The sequence below is a fragment of the Narcine bancroftii genome, chromosome 1 (genome assembly GCF_036971445.1).
Source record: "Narcine bancroftii isolate sNarBan1 chromosome 1, sNarBan1.hap1, whole genome shotgun sequence".
NCBI lineage: Eukaryota > Metazoa > Chordata > Chondrichthyes > Torpediniformes > Narcinidae > Narcine > Narcine bancroftii.
In genome coordinates, this window is record NC_091469.1 from 88,936,090 (window position 1) to 88,957,568 (window position 21,479).

The 21,479-nt window shown below is 42.8% G+C and overlaps 1 protein-coding gene across 16 annotated transcripts in view; it reads right to left on the bottom strand.

Moving 5' to 3' along the window:
* The window catches only part of LOC138760976 (astrotactin-2-like), a 1,981,947-nt gene that overhangs the window by 1,583,146 nt on the left and 377,322 nt on the right, over positions 1-21,479 (bottom strand). The window contains exon 2 of one of the 16 annotated variants that reach the window (XM_069932460.1): positions 2,354-2,581. The exons of the other annotated variants lie outside the window; for them this stretch is intronic. The gene's annotated coding sequence lies outside the window, so the exon portion shown is untranslated. The remainder of the gene's footprint in view (positions 1-2,353; positions 2,582-21,479) is intronic. 16 annotated transcript variants of the gene reach the window in all.

Genomic DNA, 21,479 nt, shown 5'->3' on the forward strand with positions numbered 1-21,479 from the left:
GAGTACTGCCTGAGTGTTTTCAAACAATGGAGTCATTTTCCTGCGTGCTCCCTCTGTTAGAGCTGGTAGGCTTCTTGGGAACACGCACATTCCTCCTGAGAATGAGTAATTCCAGCGATATCCTTCTCCTGGTGAGTAGTAGTCATTTTTTTTTCAGCTCCCACAGGCAATCTTTGTGGTTTCGACACAGAAGAAATTAAAGCTGAAGCTGTAGCAAGCTGTTTAGGCCCTAAATCTTCAACACTCCGAAAATCTAGTTTCTTCTGCACTTGAGGTTTAATCTTTTTACCATTAATGGCCATAACAGTTCCTTAATACTTTAAACTAAGTTTTTAAAAAGTTTAAACTTGAAATCAAAGAGTTAATAACGGGTTCTTAAAAGTCTGGCCAGAGAGGTCGAGATTACACGTCTAGACTCTACGCCATCTTGCCACGCCCCCAAGATTAGAGAGGTATTGCTGAGACTCTATAGGGCACTGGTGAGACCCCATTTAGAGTACTGTGTACAGTTTTGGGTCCCCTATCTTAGAAAATATGTAATGTTGTTGGAAAGGGTGCAGAGGAGATTTACCTGGATGATTCTTGGAATGCAGGGCTGGAGTATGGGGAACATTTGACAGCTCTGGGGTTGCACTCGGAGAGTGAGGGGGGCTCTCATAGAGACATTTTGAATATTGAAATATTTTGACAAAAGTGAATGTAGATAAAATGTTTCCATTGATGGGTGAATCGAGGACAATGGGTCATAGTCTTAAAATCAGAAGTTATCCAATTAGAACAGAGAGGAGGAAGAACTTCTTAGTCAGAGGGTCATGGATCTGTGGAACTCACAAAGCAGTCAAGGCCAGATCACTGGGAGTAGTTAAACAGGAAATGGATAAGTATCTCAATAATAAGGGTATTAAGGGATATGGGGAAAAGACTAGAAATTGGAACTAGGTGTGAGCATAATTCAGCTTAGTGTACAGTCATGGAACAGACTTGATGGGCCTAGTGGCCTGCTTCTGCTCCTTTAACTTGTGATCTTGTGAAATGCAACTACACTTCCTGAGAAAACTGAAGCCAGCAAAGCTACTGGCCAACATCCTGTTAACTTTCTACAGAAGCTCTATTGAAAGTGTCCTGGCCGGTTGCTGTAGATCAGTGGTTCTCAATCTTTTTCTTTCCACTCACATACCACTTTAAGTAATCCCTATGCTATTGGTGTTCTGTGATTATTACTAAGGAATTGCTTAATGTGGTATGTGAGTGGGAATGGAAGGTTAAGAATCACTGCTCTAGACTCAATTGTTACAGAAATATTTTGATTGAAAAAAATTGTCATTGGCCCATTTCCTTTGGAGTTATGTAACCGGGCACATAACAAGTCAATGAGGTACAACTAAAATGGTGGTTTTCAAACTTTTTTTCTTTCCACCCACATAATCCTTTACTAATCACAGAGCACCTATGGCATAGGGAATATCTCAAGTGGTATGTGAGTAGAAATAAAAAAATTTGGAACCACTGCTGTAAAGCAAAGGATCAGAGGTCAATCTACAGGACCATAAGAATGGCAGGGAGGATCACTGGAATCTCCCACCACCACCCCCCACCATTGACATGATCTAATGGAATTGTATTTTTTTTAAATTTAATGGCACAGGCCCTTTTGGCCCACAAACCTGTGCTGCTCAATTACACCCAATTGACCTGTACATTTTTTGAAATGTCAGAAGAGGGCTTGCAAAATTGTTAAGGACCCCTATCACCCCACACAAGACATCTTCTATGTCGGGAAAGAGATACAGAAATATCAGAGCCAGAACCACCAGGGTGAGAAACAGATTTTTACCATGGGCAGTGAGATGGTTGAATGACTGACGACCTGCTCAAACAATTCATCCAAGACTCTTCTATTTATTCAATAATATTTATTTATTTTTATACATATCCTGCATATAAATTGCTTGGAAGTATGTATGCTACGTCTCTACATGTGTTTGCAAGTTTTTACACCGAGGACCGAAGAACATTGCATTTAGTTGTTCGATAATAATGAACTTGAACTATCCAATCCCCTATGATAACTCCAGTCCAGTCCAGGTGAAAGACCAACATTGGAAATCAGATCCTGCGATAATTGTTTTGATACAAAATTGAAAGTTGCTAAAAAACCAACTGTTCTGAAAGTGTTGGGAAGTGATTTATGCTTGCTGAGTTGAATTCTGAACAAAAGCTATCACTACTGAGAAAACAACGGGGTAGAGAAATAAAAAGACTAAATGCAGGAAACACTCAGCAGGTCAGGCAGCATAAAGAGAAACAGAATTAATGTTTCAGATCAATCACCTTTTCATAGATACTCCCTCACCTGTATTTTCTGTTTCAAGTTCAAGTTCAAGTTTCCAGAAGCTTCAGTTGTTTTATTTCCTGTGGTGCAGAGAACTCCAACAAGACAACTATGTTGAAGAGTTAACTCTACGCTTCATGATGCAGGTGAGTTTCTCCATCACGTTTGTGTATTGCACTACAATCATAGCATCTGTAGACTTTCCTGTTTTACTTCCTGACGTCACATAGTATCAGCCACAATATGGAACTGGAAGGAAATGATAAATAAAGCATAGGACACTCAACTGCCAGCACAGCCCCTTCAGCCCTTGATGTGCCAAACTATATATTCCTCACCAAAAATAAACTAAGGCCTTCCTCCCACGTAACCCTATATTTTTTTTCATCAATGTATTCCCAAGAGTCTCTTAAAACCCCCTAATGTTCATCACCACCCCTGGCAAGGCATTTCAGGCACCCACAACTCTGTGTAAAAAAAAAAGTTACCCCCGATGTCTCCCCTAAACTTCCCTCTCTACTTTGTACAGATATCCTCTAATGTTTGCTACTCCTTTCCTAAAAAAAGGTACTGCTGTCCACTCTATCTATGCCTCTCATAATCTTAATTCTATTAAGTCTCCTATCATCTTTCTACACTTCAAAGAGAAAAATCCCAGCTCTGCTAATCATGCCTCATTAAGACTTGTTGTCAAATCCAGGTAACATCCTGGTGAATCTCTTCTGCACCCAAGGTGACCAGAACAGATAATGTATTTTTTTTTAAATGAGAAATCACCTCTCCTGTTAAACCTTCCATTAAAGCTGTATTCAATGGCTCTACATTCCTTTGAAATAGGTTGAAAAGATTCAAAGGTTCCTATTATTGTTACATAAAAATACATTAAAGGACATGATATACTTCAAGATCTGTCTGCCACCAGGAAAGAGTCACGATGAGCATTGCCCACTGTCCTTAAAAGGAGAAAGAGCAACAAAAGGGTGTCATCAAATGGTCAAAAATGTCAGAAGTTGATTAATACAATGGATGTGATCATTTCTTTCCCCTCAAGGGTAAGCAAAAGAAATTGAATCAAGGTGTGTCGGGAAGAGTCATATCAGAAATACGTGCTGAGATCAGTTAAACGTAATTTGCATCATTGGTGCAGATAAAATGGATCAGACAAAATGATGATGAGAGTGTGGGGAGCAGGAATTGAAACAGTCATTGAAGTGGCTGGCCTAACAGATGATCGAGCATCCAAAGGTCAATCAAGACACCAATCATTGGGACACAAATGTCAGGTAGAGTGAAAATGAGCAAGAGGCAGCTGTTGAAGGTGAGCTGGCAGCTAGCTGGTTTCAATATAAGCAAAATTAAAATTTGAAGGCAGTGATGTTTTTGACAGAAAGCTGAAAAGTCCAGAGGGCTTAAGACTTCAGAGAATGATTGAGAACAAGATCGCTCATATTAGATTAAAATCAGATGATTGAAGACTTCACCATACATTGCTGTTTGGATTTATTACTCATTCTCTTTGATTCTGTTTGCCCAATTTTTATTACTCTCTCTCAGCTCACATTGTGGTAAGCACAACATTGTTACAATGCCAATGACTGGGGTTTGAATCCAGCACTGTCTTTAAGGAATTTGTACATTCTCCTCGAGTCTGCATGGGTTGCCTTCAGGTGCCCCAGTTTCCTCCCCCCACCCTTTAAAATGTACAGGGGTTGTCAGTCAATTGGATTTAATGGGTGCCAAGGGCTCATTTGCCATTCTGTATGCCCAAGTTTAAATTATTAAATTCTTTTCAGTTTCCATTAATCTTTCCTCACACCCTTCCTCGGTACATTCTTTCAAACACCCATTTGAAATAAAGTGCACGCTTAAATGTTCTCATTATCTTTAAAAATGATTCATTCTCATCTATAGATTTCCCATTAATTTGGATGTTTATTGTTCTATCGTTTCCCCCATCTTGAGTTTCACTAACTAAATATACTTCTGTCCAGAGTCCTCATTGTTACTTTGAATGTTCTGAACACGTTCGCGATCTTGCGGTTTAATTTTTTACCCAAATTTTTATTAACTTGCCCACTGACTGTGCCAGTTCCTACGCTGTGTATTATCTCTACAATTTTCCTGTGACTCTGGATTGTGGTCACCATTTCGAATTGGCTCTGCCCCATAATCTATGCCGTTTCCTTTTGTCTTTCAGTTTTGCAGTGTGAACATTCCATTTTTCTATCCTGATATTCTTGGAGTCATAAAATAATGCGGGGCAGAGACAGCTCCTTTAGTCCATTAAGCCAATGCTGACCATTAACCACCTATTTTATCCTCATTCCATTTTATTACCCCAAATTCTATTACTCTTGGTGGACAATTTACTGATCAGTTTTCTTGCCATGGAAAGGGAGAAGAATTTGAGCACCTAAAAGAAACCCACCTCAGACAGGGAGAAGGTAAAAACTCCACAAAGATCATGTCAGGGGTCAAAATTGATCCCAAGTTGCTGGAGCTGTGGGGTAGAAGCACTAAGCACTGTGCCTTTTTTTTAATCCATGCTCTGATCCACTCCAAAGGAATGTTAGGTATCGCTGCAGTTCGATTGAGATAAACAGTGTAGCAAGCCTGCTTATCAAGTGAAAGATCGAGGTCAGCAGTCGGTAGGCTCATTAGAACTCGTGAGCTTTAGTTTGACTCACACGCTGCTGCTTTTAAGGCATTCGAAGCTCCTGCCCCTGCCTTCCTGAACTACATCATGACGTAAGCACGCTACCTGTGCGTATACGGGCCCTGAGCTTCTACCAGTAAAGAAAGCCGCCCGACGCCATCTTTGATGTGCTGCTTGATCCGACGGTGCGTGGGTAACACACAGAGCTGGTTTGCCTGACCATCAAATATGTGCATCGCCACAAAAGATGAATAACATCTCCTCCACGATCACACTCAACAGCAGCATTGCTCAAGGCAATGGCTTGCTGAACTGTAGTCTCTCTGGAGCACAAGTGTACAGCTAAGTACATGGTATCAAATAATGATGAGACAGAATACAGGAAAGAGACTGAAAGTCTAGTGGCACAGTGCCAAGATAACCACCTCTCACTTGACATGAAATAAAGGAGATGATTATTGACTTCAGGAAAGCAGCCAGGGTCCACAACCCTATCCATATAAATAATGCTGAAGACAGAAGTGTTGATACAGAGCCTTCCATAATGTGTGGAACAACATCACTTTTTTTTTCCTTTATTTGCTCCTGTTCAGATGCTTGTAATTACTCAGGTATGTTTAATTGCTTCATTGGTGCAAGTACTAGAAATAAAACATGTTAGTCTGCAGACACTGTAGTTGAATTAAAATAACACTGCTGGAGAAACTCAGCTGGTCAAATAATGTATCGTACATAACCAACATTTCAGGCTCGAGCTCTTCATCAAGGTATGAAAAAATGTCAACAGGTGCCCAACAAAATGGTAGGGAGAGAGGGACAGAGGAAGGATCACAGTCCCAAAGGCTAGAGGTAATAGGTTGATAAAGGAGGTAGGGTCCATCAGCAGGCAGGGGGAGGAGGGATGGATCTTTGAATGGAGGTGGAATGGGGTGGAGAGCTGGAGGAAGTAAGGCAGGGGGAAGGGAAGAGAGCAAGTTTGGAGAGTGGACTAGCAGAAACTGGAGAAGTGGATGTTGACACCATCCAGCTGGAAAGTGCCTGGATGGAAAATCAAGTGTTGTTTCTCCAGTTTACAGGTGGTGCTGGTGGGAGAGTACATGAGGCCATGGACAGACATGTCAGCACTGGAGTGAGGCACAGAATTGAAGTGGTTGGCCACTAGGAGATCCCTGTCACCGATGCGGACAGAGCGAAGGTGCTCAGCGAAACTCCCAGTCTGTGCCCAGTCTCTCTGATGAAGAGAAGGCCACAAATGGAGCACTGGATTCAGTAGATAACTCTCACAGGTACACAAGGGAAGTGTTGCTTCACTTGAAAGGTCTGTTTAGTTTCCTATAGAGGGGCAGAGATGGTAAGATGTTTCTTGCAGTGGAATCCTGTTGTAGGTGGTGGAAATTAAGAGCAAGAACAAGTTCTTACTACAATAGAGCTAGTCTTGCTTCTGAGCTTTTAATCAGCTTTGAAGTCTTTAGTTGTGATTTATCAACATGAGGACCAGATTTGTGCCCCATGAAAGTCAAAGAAGCCAATAATGAGGCTGAAAATCAAGAGAAAATAGCAAGAGACATCGCCCAAACCTTAGTATTATCAAAATCAACTGTTTGGAACATCATTAGGAATGAGCATATTGGTGAGCCTAGGAATCACAAAGGGAATGGAAGGCCAAAGACAGCCTCCATTGCTGATGAGAGAAAAAAATCTTATCACACTGAAGAAAAATCCCTAAATGCCAGTCCAACAGATCGGAAAGACTCATCAGGAGGCAGGTGCGGAAGTGTCGATGACTACTGTCCGCAGAAGACTTCATGAACATAAATACAGAGGTTACACTGCAAGATACAAACCATTAGTTAGCCACAGAAAGAGGATGGCCTGATTGCAGTTTATCAAGAAGTATTTAAAGGAGCTTGCAGAATTCTGGAAAAAATTGTCTTGTGGACAGGTGAGAGTAAAATTAACCTGTACCAGAGTGATGACAAGAGTAAAGTCTGGAGGCATAAAGGAAATGCCTAAGATCCAAAGCATACCACATCATCTGTGAAACATGGTGGTGGGAGTGTAATGGACTGGCTGCCACAGGTACTGGTGCACTTATCCTCATTGATGACATAACTGTGAATAGCAGTAGTAAAATTAATTCTGATGTGTATAGAAATGTCTCACCTGATTAAATTCAAACAAATGCCTCCAAACTCTGGACAGTGCTTCATCCTACTGCAAGACAATGATTCCAAACATAGTGCTCAAGCAACAAAGGAGTTTTTCAAACCTAAAAACTGGAAAAATTTTGAATGGCCAAGTCAGTCACCCAATCTAAATTCAATTGAGCATGCCTTCCATATGCCAAAGGGAAAACTTAAAGGGACAAGCCCTCGAAACAAACTAGAGCTGAAAATGGCTATCGTAGAGGCCTGGCAGAGCATCACCAGAGAACATACTCAGCACCTGGTAATATCTATGAATCATAGACTTCAAGTAGTCGTTGCACGCAAGGGATATGCAACAAAGTACTAAATACGTCTACTTTAATATACATATGTCCCAAATATTATGGTGCCCTGAAATGAAAAGACAAGCATAAACATTTTTGCAAGCAATTTTTACATGGCCTAACCAAATGTAAACAAATAACCTTGAATAAAATCTGAAATGTGCATTTTAATTACGTGAATTGTCTGATTTAAAATTTAAAACTCTGGAGTACAGGACCAAATAAAGAAAAAAAATTGCCTTTGTCCCAAACATTATGGAGTGCACTGAAACTTCAAGTTCTTGGGATATCATCCTCATGACCCGACCTGGGACAAACATGTCGACGCGATAGTCAAGAAATCACACCAACTCCTCATCTTTCTTCAAAATCCCAAAAAGGTTGGCAGATCCCCTTATCCTTTAAGGACTTTTATTGGTGCTCCATTGAAAGCACACTTGGTCTGGGAGCTGCCTGGATCCAGATCTGAAGAAGTGACAGAGGGAGTGAATACAGCTTCGAATGAACTGCAAACTTCCCTCCCCTCTATGGACCATCTACCTCTTTCTCCACCAATGTGATAGGTCTTTAAACACGTTTAAAGACCTAACACACTGCAGGCGCACACCCTTCTCCATCATCCCATCAGGGAGAAGCTTAATTGTGTGAAAGCGCGCACCAATAGGCTTTAGCACAGTTTCTTCCCTGCAGCTATCAGAGCCTCTGACTGAATCCATAACAAAGCTGTCATGCTGCCCTTGCCTAGTGCAAATTGATCTCTTTTCATTGCAATGTTATACTCTGTAATTGTGCTCTTTACACATCTGTATGAATGGAGGAAATAATCTGTTGGTCAGCTGCCAGAAGAACCCTTCTCACTGTACTTGTGTGACAAATAAACTTAAAAACGATAAACAAGCTCCTATTGAGGAATTTTCGAAGACTATTATTTTTAATAATGTTCATGTATGTATGTCAGGCACACTCTCTGGCAACACTCTTCAGCCAATCTGAAAGGAAAACAATTGTTTTGGGGAATAAAGGTATCAATCAGCATCCCTCTTCCTCCTCTCAAACTGGGTTTAATTACATAAATCACAAAAATAGAATCAATTTCTCGCTGGTGACTTTGAACCAGGGTTGCTTAGCAACAGATCACCACAGGCTTGCGTACGCTGCTGGGGAATATTTGCAATTTCACATTAAAACTGGGCTCTCCATATCAGAAAGCACAGCACCTGACTCACCAGTTATCCCATTCTGCAGGAGTTTTCTTCATAGGGTCTACCGCGCCACGGCACATAACACTGCTGTTGATTCTAACGCATCCAATATACCAAGCTTTCTCTGGACGTCACGATGCTGGAAATAAGATTGATGTCTCTGATAGCTCATGAAAATCATGACAAATGGTCCTTTCTGCTGCCTCTGCTTGCTCCAGCACAAGCTCCACCGAGGTTTGACTGCTCATGGGACTAACTCGGTTGGTGACAACTCTCGTACAGCAGCAACTGAAAGATGGGATGAGGTGGCAAGGAAAGAATGATGTGAGGAAAGAGGAAGGGGGGAAAGAGGTGTAGGTGGTGACTGAGGAAAAGAAAAGCAATGGAAGGAGGATATGCTCTTTTGGGATGATAACAGAGGGAGGATTTTAAGGATAACTATGGAGGCACACAACAATATTAAGAAAGAAGAAATGAGAGGGGAGAAGAGCAACTTAATCCAATCATGTTGCAATAGAAAAGGATAAGTCAAATTGATTGGACCTCGTCCATCATCCAAACTTGCCGCCCACCTGTTTTCACCTGTGCCGCATGCAATGGTCTGAACGAAAGAGTCAACCTACCTAAACACTGTATGGATTTGGCTAGTGTTAGATCCAACTATAATCCTGCAAAAAGTCTGATATTAGGTTGTATTAGTGCAGCAACAGTTGAACTCAGGAAAAGGCTGCACTGGAAGAAGGGACTGTTTGGGATGGTTTTATGACTGAGACACAACTCCAACAGCAATGCCGGATGTCATGTATTCTGAGGAATAGGTCAAGGAGAATTGGTTCTTATTGACCGTGCCACCATTCCTGAATCAGTCTATCAACTTTTAAAATTAATTATTTTGAATTTCATCCCCCTCTTCACTCTCCTCTTGGAGAATTCAAGTGTTGCAAACCTGATTGTACCATCAATTAATCACAGCTTATCCTGGTATTTCATTGTGAAGAAGCCTTTTGAAATGGGATGAACTCTTGTGTATCTTGCTGCATTATTGAGTGCTATTTGGTTTAAGTCAAGGAAACCATCCTGGTTACAAATTGGATAACTGACAGCAAACAGCATAGCTGAGAGCAAAATCTATCTATATATAAATAAAAAGAGAGAGTGCGCTTCTGGATTACAATCTGCAATGCAAGTACAGTAAAATCCCTAGCATCCAGAATTAATCCACTGAAAGCCTCAAGCAACCAGCAAAAAAAAAGAAATAAGAATAAAAATAATAGGTAAAAATACACAAGTTTAAAATTGTAAAAGTAAATGTACAGCCAGCAGAGTGCCTTGGTCATGTTTTGCTCATAGCAGCTGCTTGAATAAAGTCGTGTGAAAGACCAATGGTATTGCCCAGGATGAAGAGCTGGTTAATGTCACTTGCCATTGGGGTGACTCTCTCTTATCCCTGCTTAGTAAGAATCACCTGTCAGAGGCTTTATCTGTAAACCTCGGGGAGGATGGCGTTAATTACAGGTGCTCCTCAACTTACGATGGGGTTGTGTTCCAGCTAATCCATCATAAGTCAAAAAATTGCAAATCGTAAAAGAATACTGCACCTTCCATTTTTTTTGTAATTAATTTTAGAATACCTTTATTCTACACTGAAAAAAAAAAACCATTAATGTACACAGCTGAAAGCACACTGGACATGAAGAATGTTTGAAGCATTGTACTAAAATTAATTGCTGGATGGTGAGGATAGTGGAGATGCTGAAGTGACAGGGCCATCAATTTCACTTGTTTTCATGATGGCTACAGAGACTTTGAGCATGGTTGAGTCAGCATTGTGAGAGAGTAAGCTATTCAATATTCTTGCGTGATGCTGCCATTGCCCAGCAACGCAAGAGAGCAGCATACCGCATATCGCAAGTGCAGGAACTGATTGGAATTCAAAATATGGATTTGAACCATTATAACTTCGAAAAATCATAAGTTGGACCATCGTAATGAGCGGAGCACCTGTATCTATATTATTATTGTTCATCTTTTGGCAGTTCCAAAGAGGGGGAGGATCCTGCAGATGCAACGACGGTTATTGTTTTCAAACAATGTGACGGAAAATAAAGTAAGATGTTTTAATGTTTATATATTCATGCCCAGTGAAGTCTGTTCAGTCTAAGTACAGTATAGCATTTTTGTCTTTTAAACTGTTTATTCTTAATTTAGTTATATTAGTTAGGCATGGTAAGATTAAGTCTCAAGCAACTGGAAAATACACTTATCTGGTATCTACCAATTTCCAAAGGTGCCGGAAACCAGGTATTTTACTGCATTAAATATTGTTAATAGTATTTGCATAGGAAAACATAGTTGTACATCACTGACTCCCTGAAAAGTATATGCACTTTTTTTCTTTCTTCTTCTTTCTTTGGCTTGGCTTCGCGGACGAAGATTTATGGAGGGGGTAAAAAGTCCACGTCAGCTGCAGGCTCGTTTGTGGCTGACAAGTCCGATGCGGGACAGGCAGACACGATTGCAGCGGTTGCAAGGGAAAATTGGTTGGTTGGGGTTGGGTGTTGGGTTTTTCCTCCTTTGCCTTTTGTCAGTGAGGTGGGCTCTGCGGTCTTCTTCAAAGGAGGTTGCTGCCCGCCAAACTGTGAGGCGCCAAGATGCACGGTTTGAGGCGTTATCAGCCCACTGGCGGTGGTCAATGTGGCAGGCACCAAGAGATTTCTTTAGGCAGTCCTTGTACCTTTTCTTTGGTGCACCTCTGTCACGGTGGCCAGTGGAGAGCTCGCCATATAATACGATCTTGGGAAGGCGATGGTCCTCCATTCTGGAGACGTGACCCATCCAGCGCAGCTGGATCTTCAGCAGCGTGGACTCGATGCTGTCGACCTCTGCCATCTCGAGTACTTCGACGTTAGGGGTGTAAGCGCTCCAATGGATGTTGAGGATGGAGCGGAGACAACGCTGGTGGAAGCGTTCTAGGAGCCGTAGGTGGTGCCGGTAGAGGACCCATGATTCGGAGCCGAACAGGAGTGTGGGTATGACAACGGCTCTGTATACGCTTATCTTTGTGAGGTTTTTCAGTTGGTTGTTTTTCCAGACTCTTTTGTGTAGTCTTCCAAAGGCGCTATTTGCCTTGGCGAGTCTGTTGTCTATCTCATTGTCGATCCTTGCATCTGATGAAATGGTGCAGCCGAGATAGGTAAACTGGTTGACCGTTTTGAGTTTTGTGTGCCCGATGGAGATGTGGGCGGGCTGGTAGTCATGGTGGGGAGCTGGCTGATGGAGGACCTCAGTTTTCTTCAGGCTGACTTCCAGGCCAAACATTTTGGCAGTTTCCGCAAAGCAGGACGTCAAGCGCTGAAGAGCTGGCTCTGAATGGGCAACTAAAGCGGCATCATCTGCAAAGAGTAGTTCACGGACAAGTTTCTCTTGTGTCTTGGTGTGAGCTTGCAGGCGCCTCAGATTGAAGAGACTGCCATCCGTGCGGTACCGGATGTAAACAGCGTCTTCATTGTTGGGGTCTTTCATGGCTTGGTTCAGCATCATGCTGAAGAAGATTGAAAAGAGGGTTGGTGCGAGAACACAGCCTTGCTTCACGCCATTGTTAATGGAGAAGGGTTCAGAGAGCTCATTGCTGTATCTGACCCGACCTTGTTGGTTTTCGTGCAGTTGGATAATCATGTTGAGGAACTTTGGGGGACATCCGATGCGCTCTAGTATTTGCCAAAGCCCTTTCCTGCTCACGGTGTCGAAGGCTTTGGTGAGGTCAACAAAGGTGATGTAGAGTCCTTTGTTTTGTTCTCTGCACTTTTCTTGGAGCTGTCTGAGGGCAAAGACCATGTCAGTGGTTCCTCTGTTTGCGCGAAAGCCGCACTGTGATTCTGGGAGAATATTCTCGGCGACACTAGGTATTATTCTATTTAGTAGAATCCTAGCGAAGATTTTGCCTGCAATGGAGAGCAACGTGATTCCCCTGTAGTTTGAGCAGTCTGATTTCTCGCCTTTGTTTTTGTACAGGGTGATGATGGTGGCATCACGAAGATCCTGAGGCAGTTTACCTTGGTCCCAACAAAGCTTGAAAAACTCATGCAGTTTGGCATGCAGAGTTTTGCCGCCAGCCTTCCAGACTTCTGGGGGGATTCCATCCATACCTGCTGCTTTGCCACTTTTCAGTTGTTCGATTGCCTTATATGTCTCATCCAGGGTGGGAACCTCATCCAGCTCTAGCCTTAGGGGCTGTTGAGGGAGCTGGAGCAGGGCGGAATCTTGGACTGAGCGGTTGGCACTGAAAAGAGATTGGAAGTGTTCTGACCATCGGTTGAGGATGGAGATCTTGTCGCTGAGGAGGACTTTGCCGTCTGAGCTGCGCAGCGGGCTTTGGACTTGGGGTGAGGGACCGTACACAGCCTTTAGAGCCTCGTAGAAACCACTGAAGTCGCCAATTTCCGCGCTGAGCTGTGTTCGTTTGGCGAGGCTAGTCCACCACTCATTTTGGATCTCCCGGAGTTTGGGCTGAAGATGGCTGCATGCGCGACGGAAGGCTTGTTTCTTCTCTGGACAGGACGGCTTTGTAAGGTGAGCCTGGTGGGCAGCTCGCTTCTTTGCCAGCAGCTCCTGGATTTCCTGGCTGTTTTCGTCAAACCAGTCCTTGTTTTTCCTGGAGGAGAAGCCCAGTACCTCTTCAGTGGATTGCAGTATGGTAGTCTTCAACTGATCCCAGAGGGTTTCAGGGGACGGGTCCGTGAGGCGGGTTGCAACGTCGAGCTTTGCTTTGAGGTTTGCCTGGAAGTTTCCTCTCGCTTCGTCTGACTGCAGTTTTCCAACATTGAACCTCTTTCTGGGGGCTTTATTGTTCCTGGGCTTTGGCTTGAAGTGAAGGTTGAGCTTGCAGCGAACCAGCCGGTGGTCAGTGTGGCATTCCGCGCTAGGCATGACCCTGGTGTGGAGCACATCTTGTTTGTCACTTTCTCGCACCAGGATGTAGTCCAGGAGGTGCCAGTGTTTGGATCGGGGATGCATCCAGGTGGTCTTAAGGCTGTCCCTCTGCTGAAAAAGGGTGTTTGTAATGACAAGCCACTGTTCTGCGCAGAGCTCCAACAGGAGGCGCCCATTGTCGTTGCACTTGCCGACGCCATGCTTGCCCAGGATTCCTGGCCAGGTTTCTGAGTCTTTGCCGACACGAGCGTTGAAGTCGCCCAGGATGACAACCTTGTCGGCTGTAGGGGTACGTTGGATGAGGTTGCGCAGGTCGGTGTAGAACTTGTTCTTTTCTGCTGGTTCCGCCTGGAGGGTTGGAGCATAGACACTGATGAGGGTGATGTGACGCTTGTTTTGAAGTGGGAGTCGCATGGACATGATTCGGTCCGAGAGGCCTGTCGGAAGGTTTTCGAGTTTGGAGGCAATGAAGCTCTTGACCATGAAGCCTACACCAGATAGGCGTCGTTCATCCGAAGGCTTGCCAGACCAGTAGAGTGTGTAGCCCGCGCCGCGTTCTTGGAGGCTGCCTACATCTGCCAGGCGGACTTCACTGAGAGCGGCTATGTCGATGTCAAGTCTGAGGAGTTCATGTGCAATGAGGGCAGACCGATGTTCAGGTCGGTGGCTGTCAGCCTTGTCTAGCATGGTTTTGATGTTCCAGCATGCTAGCTTGAGTTTGTGAGCATCTTTTGAGGGGGAGGACGTGGAGGGGTAGGACGTGGAGGGGAGGACGTGGAGGGGGAGGACGTGGAGGGGGAGGACGTGGAGGGGGAGGACGTGGAGGGGGAGGACATGGAGGGGGAGGACGTGGAGGGGGAGGACGTGGAGGGGGAGGACGTGGAGGGGGAGGACGTGGAGGGGGAGGACGTGGAGGGGGAGGACGTGGAGGGGGAGGACGTGGAGGGGGAGGACGTGGAGGGGGAGGACGTGGAGGGGGAGGACGTGGAGGGGGAGGACGTGGACCTGTCCTCGGGCCTGCGCAAAGGAGCTTTTAGGTGGAGTGCAGTGCGCGCAGTACTGGCCCCACCCTTTACACCCATGGTTCGTGTGCCGTGGCCAAGCAAGCTGGGACGTGGCAGCGAGGTCCTTGGGTCGTAGGTTTTATAACGGAGTGGCCTTCTCCTATGCAGGTTTCTTACCCGGGCTGGAGGGGTCTGCCTCCCCTCCTAGGTCGGTCCATACTGCCCGGACCGGGGCCGGGGCCGCTGCTGCTCTCCCTGTGCCCGGACTGGGGCCGCCGCCTCCCACTCTCTGCCCTTAGACGTGGCTATCCCTCAAGGTTGAGGGTGATGACCTTCATTCCATTGATCCACTGAGTGAAGATGCCTGTAAGTATATTTGTTTAATGTGTACCTGATGTTGCACTCCAAGAAGCACATGATACTTCACAAATCAACCAACTAATTCCAATGGCATGGAAACCATGACAATTGGAACTGATGGATTTGTTGCAGCCTTTGTCCACCTTCACAGCTGCTGCGTTCAGAGTAACTTTGTTCGCCTGTTCCACTGTTGAAATCTTGATTGAATTGTTCTTTGTCAGGAACCTCACCCTCGGTCTTACCATCATAGGTTGCCCTACCAGGACCACAGCTCCAGACGGCATCACTCTCGGGATCTCAGGACCACCATGACAAGGTGACAATGCACAGAGAAGAATACCCTTAGAATGAAGTAATTAACAGTTCTGTGAATTAATCTTGGACTGTATTTTTATTTTGTTAAATTATTTCAGTTAAATTATTTCCTGAATATACTTTGTCCTCAGCTCTCAGGTCAAGAGGTGAAACAACACAGAAGGTACAATTCTTTTCTTTTTAAGATATTTTTATTCATTTCAATAAATAATAAGATAGTATGGACAGTCACACAAACTAAATAAGGCATTCTGAATAACACTAACGTATATGAATTGTAAATCATATCCATAATTCACATTCTAAATAATGTATACCTTTTTAGAAAAAAAAACTCTAATAATGCAAAAAAAAAGTAGAGGAGAAAAACTCAAATCCCTTAGCAGATGCTATATATGAATAGTATTAAAAGAAAAACTACTGTAGAAAAAAAATATATAAAGAACATTGAAAAGATACAAGTCAAACGAAGATAGTGAGTCCTAAATTACCCTATAACTTTTGGAATCTTATATCTGAATTCTTAATTGAATAATGAATCTTACAATTCAATCCACTCACAAAGACAGAAAAAAAAAATCTTAAATCGACGGTTCTCTTGATGAGGTCTCTTCAACACTCCAGTACCCTCTCAATACTGCTTTGAAAGTGAACACCTTGCTTATCGTTGAAATGTTATATTATTCTCAAGGTAGAAAATAGGATAGTGCTTGGAAAATCAATCTGTTTTTACTTCTTACTTTGAGGTTTCGTTCCAAAAAGTTTTTCAAAAGAAAATCTATCAATGTTACAAAACTGAGAGGTGTATACAATTTTTAACTTCTGTAAGTGCAACTCTTATCAGGATGAGAGGGAGAAACCTTTCAAGAGAGCAGATTTATCTTTTTTATTTCATTCTTTCTGTTCCTGAAATTGTGTCAATTTAAGAAACAAATGTGGGTCGTTCCATTGCTGAATTGGCCACATCTACATTTCTTATTTGATAGCAAAAGATATATTCAGTAACATTTAATAAGCTGAATTGACATATGCAGGACACACCCAGCTCAGAGACTTCAATTTATTTTATTATTTTGCATTACCATTTGTTCTGCAAAGAGAGTAAATGACCAGGTATTGCTTCAGAGCCCAAAATAAGCTGTACCGTGATTATCCTGGCTGGCTGCATTACTGTGAGGTACGGTTGATGCAGAGAAATAGATCAGAGGTCAATCCACTGGGGCATAAAAGTGGCAGATATGATCACTGGAGTCTTCTTTCTTCCCCTCCCTCCCTCCCACCCCCCCCATTGATGTAATCTACCAGGATCATTGTCTAAAGAAGGCGTGCAAAATCATTGAGGACCCCTTCCACCCCGCACACAGCATCCTTCAGCAGCTCCCCATTGGGAGAAAGATAACAGGAGCATCAGTGCCATCACCACCAGGCTGAGGAACAGGTTCTTCCCTCAGGCAGTGAAAATGCTGAACAACCAAAGGAACTGCTCACACTCATCATATGAATCTCATATTCATGAAACAATATTTATTTGAATATATAGATACAAGCCCTTCATACATATTGTCTCTCTATGTGCTATGTCTGGGTGCATTGCACCGAGGACTGGCGAACACGGTTTAGTCGGATTGTACTTGTGCAATCAGGTGACAATAAACTTGACTTAACTTGAACCTTCATGCTTGCTCAGGGGTCATCAATCCTTACTGTGCATCATTGTTAGGTTTTCCCACAGTAGCAGTCTGTAGCATATTGGTGATTCTAATATGGTCTTTGGCCAGGACCATGAACAGTTAAAGAAGGGTTCAATGATAATATGGTCAGTCACATCTGGACGGATCCATAAGAAAGCACTGGTTAGGGTGGCTGACGTCAGTCTCCATGTCCTGGTTTTGATGCAAGATGTATAGCTGGTGGGAGAGAAGGGTTATCAGACGTAGCTGGCACAAACCTTTCTCAGTAGCCTGTATTTTTTGCAATTGTAAGTAGATTGACATAACTCAGGACAGTGGGGCCTGTGGGAGCAGAGAGCATTACAGTCCCTGTAATATAGACTTTGTTGAATGAAGCTGGGCAAGTGCACTCTGATAGGACAAAGCATACTATTGAGTGTAAGGTGGCAAGGAACAAGAAATGAAATGACAGCTCCATCACTGGCAGGATGTTGAAAATCTGTCTATGATCATTATGTGTATATATGTGCACATCACAGTCTGGAGAAATGTTGTTTCATCCAGTTGCATACGCATAGTGAGATGATAATAAACTTGAACTTAAACATGAAATATGAGATGCATTGCTTTGTTGAAGTAAAGCACATGAGTACATAAGGAATGAACAGGATTGAGGTCAGGGATGGGAAAAACCTGATTTCATATATAAAGACGATCTCAGACCATTGGGTTGATTAATATTTCAATTTCTACACTGGATTAAAAAAAAAGAGTAATTTGAAAAGCCAATAAGGGTGAGAGAAAGGTGCTAATGAAAAGACCAAGACAGATAGTGATGACAAGGATGGGGAAAGAGCACACTCCAAGACTGATGGACCCCCAACTCCCTATATCACAGTGAGGCAAGGTGTTCCCAGAACCCAAATGGGCTTTTGATGTCAGAAACAAAATGGGCAGGCATGAACCAGATGAACAAATTAAATGCAATTTCTTTTTGCATTTCAAATACATTGCTCAAAAGCACAAATAAAGAAATCTTCACTGCTCAATATTAGATTGCAGGGGAATATCATGTTTGACATAATACTCTGCAAGAAAATTCCAGTTAATAAAAATATGGTTGAACTGGGAAAATTCTGACCAAGTTGAAATGTTCACTCTGGTGCACTTTATATCGGTGCCATTTGAGCTGCTGAGGAATTCCTGAATTTTCTATTTTTAATGTTAAATTAAGATGGCTGTTTTAATTTATTTTGATTTAGACATACAGCGCAGAAACAGGCCATTTCAACCCATGAGCCCGTACCACCCAATTCACATCCAATTAACCTACTCCCCTGGCACATTTCAAATGCTGGGAGGAAACCAGAGCCCCCGTGGAAAACCCACGCAGACACAGGGAGAGGGTGCAAACTCCTTACAGAAAGCACGGAATTTGAACCCTGGTCCCGATAGCTGGTTGCATTAAGCATGCCACCCTTCTCTTTACATTTGTTAAGTTCACTTGGCTGTCTGCCTACAAAAAAATAATGGTTCATAGAATGTTCAAGATTCCATTTATTCTCATGTACATAAAATCTACACAAATCTTTCTGTCTTTGTTTTCCTTGTGAAGGCACACAAGAGGCACCAGGAGTCCAATGCCACCACCAACAAAGAGGAGAGTCCCGTTAGACAAAGCTGCTACCAGCTCCTTCACCTCCATGGCTGTGCAGCTTCTTCTTCAATCCAGCAGTGAACCAGAGCTCAAGGCAATCCAGTCACAACTCCCCTGCCCTAATGCCAAATCCCTGAAACAATGCCCTTCAGGAGTCATGATCACCACCAGCATTCTCAGGTTAAATGAGCATCTTCTGAACTTGATACTGGATTTATCATTCCTTGTAGGGTAGATAATTTCTTCAGAAGAAATCTGGTCCTGATACCTAGATCACAGAAGCCAGCAGTCTGGTGTGAAGCCTTCAGTTGCCAAGTTACACGCTGGAGTCTGGTCCACTCCCGAGGATTCCTTTTCTGTAGGATGCTCTCCGAGGCTGCTCCTTTTCGGTGGGGGTGGGGTGCTCTTCCTTTCTGCATCGACCTGCTACTTAGCCAGAGCCTGTGATGCTCAAAGTCTGCGCTGTCAAATGTGGGTACCTCCACCCTGGATCTGGATCCCAAGGACCTTCTGTGATAGTACAGGTCTATCACCAATGTACATAGTGTATATAGTTACTGTATCTAGACTGTGCTTACAGCGATTGGCTGAGAGCTAAGCCACACCTATTGTCTGGGCCTTAAAGGGTTGTGTCCCTAGCCAGGTCGGATCATTCCGGACTGGTCGGCCACCTGTGTAGAGCTCCGGTCTTTTGCTAATAAAAGCCTTGGTTTGGATCAACAAGTCTTTGGTTCTTTCGACGAGCTCTACACCTTCATTGCACAAACTGCCACCAACCCCATTCTGCAGGCAACTTAAAACTGCACAAGGCTATTGAGTACGGTGGACAGGCAGTTGGACCCTGTGGAGGAGCACTTAAAGATCATGACCCTGCTTTTTAGTTCCTCCAGGGTTCACACCAGTGTCAGCTCGCCATTATGGTCATGTTACCATCTGAGTATTGATCAAGATGCTTCGTTGGTGGTACAGTTAAACTTTTATAAAAATATTTTATTTATAACAGAAAAAAGTAATAACCATAGCTACATTACTGAAATATTAACAATTTTTCAAAATTTAAACATGGTTACAGAAATATAAACTAAAAAAAAACTACAGAAAATCCTACAAAAAATAACCCCCAAGCCTAACACTATCCCATCCCTCTATCCTACCTATAAATCCCCTACCCCTCTAACAAGGAAAAGAATAGCAAAAGAGAAGAAAAAAAAATAGATGAGGAGAACTCCCAACATCATTGATTTACTATATGATAAGGAGACCCAGCGGCACTCAAGGCCAGTTTTAAATTTTCAAATTAAAATAATCCAAATATGGGCTCCAAATCCTTTTAAATATGTAATATTTATCCCTTACAATATGATATCTTCTTCATTGGTACACACAATCTTACATCCAAATGCCATCTTTGTAAATTTGATCTTTCCATGCCACTGCTAAAGCTAATCTCAAAAAAATACCATTTGAAATGATCTAATTTATGTGTCAAGCCCATTTCACTCACATCTCCAATTTAAAAAATCCTTTGGATCTAAAGATAATTTTATTTTAAAAATGTTTTGTAAATAATCTCTCAATCTATACCAAAAACCCCTAACTTTATCTTAAGACCATACTGAGTGCAAAAATGTATCTTTTTGATCATTGCACAGTTCCGAAGCACTCAGCTTATATCCTTTCAAACATTCTGGGGTCAAATATAATTGATGTATAAAATTATGTCAGGCACAGTTAAACTTGCAACTGTTTTGTGTTTAAACCATCTCCAACTAATCTTCTGTTGCAATTCAAAAGAACTTTTATTCCCACTGTTTACATAGGAAGTGGTTCAGTGGAATCCAAGCCTTTTGAAGATAATGCTTGGAATTATTAATGTTGAGAACATCAGTGAAGTTGGTGGTGATATGGTCAGAGGTCACCATTAAGCCAAAATTATGTAATGTGACTTCACTAACGGAAAGTTAATTAGAAATTATCTACTGTACAAGGAATGATAAATCCAATATCAAACTCAGAAGATGCTCATTTAATCTGCAAATGCTTGGAATGTGGAAATACGTTGCCACAAAAAACATTTGTAGGAAATAAAGATGAAGAAAGAAAGGGTGAAAGGAATAGAAACAAGTGCCAACAAGGCAACCTGAGATTGGCCTGGAGAAGCTTCTATGAATTTTAAACCCTAGTTCAGACCTACTGGGTTGAATGAATTTTTTTTGTGTGTTTTAACGAATGCTGTGTGGCCTACTGAGTTTTTCTAGCACATTTATGTATTGCACTCAATCCCAACATCTGCAGGCTTTCTTGTTTAATATAACTGTGAGACACTTGGTTATTGTTTTCTTTATGTGGTTTGTCAAATAAGTGGCACAGTGCTTTATGCTCCTGCCTTAGGTTTCAATCCTCACTTCAGGTGCTTGGAGTTGACATGCGCTCGCTGTGAACCTTATGGGTTAGACCCATGGTGCTTTGCTTTCCTCCCCCACCCAGAAGAGGTTAATTGGCCTCTGTAAATTACAGCTTCATGTGGGAAATTGGAATACTCATCAAAATGGGAAGGTGTGAGAGAATAAGTACAAGAGAAGAGGAAAATGAGGGGAGCAAGCTGGTAGACTGTATCCTCTTCCTGGGTTTGAATGAGAAAACAACCACCACATGTAGGAATGGTGGCTGAACTGTCGCCTTAAATAAAAGCAAGATGTTTTGTACATTTAAGCCCCACAGCATACACTGGAGGAAAAGACATATCACCAATGTTTTGGGCCTGATCACACATCTTTTCCTCCAATGGATGCTGCAGGACCTGCTGAGCTTCTCTGGGATTTTTGTGTATTAACTACATTCATGGCATTTTCAGACTTTGTCT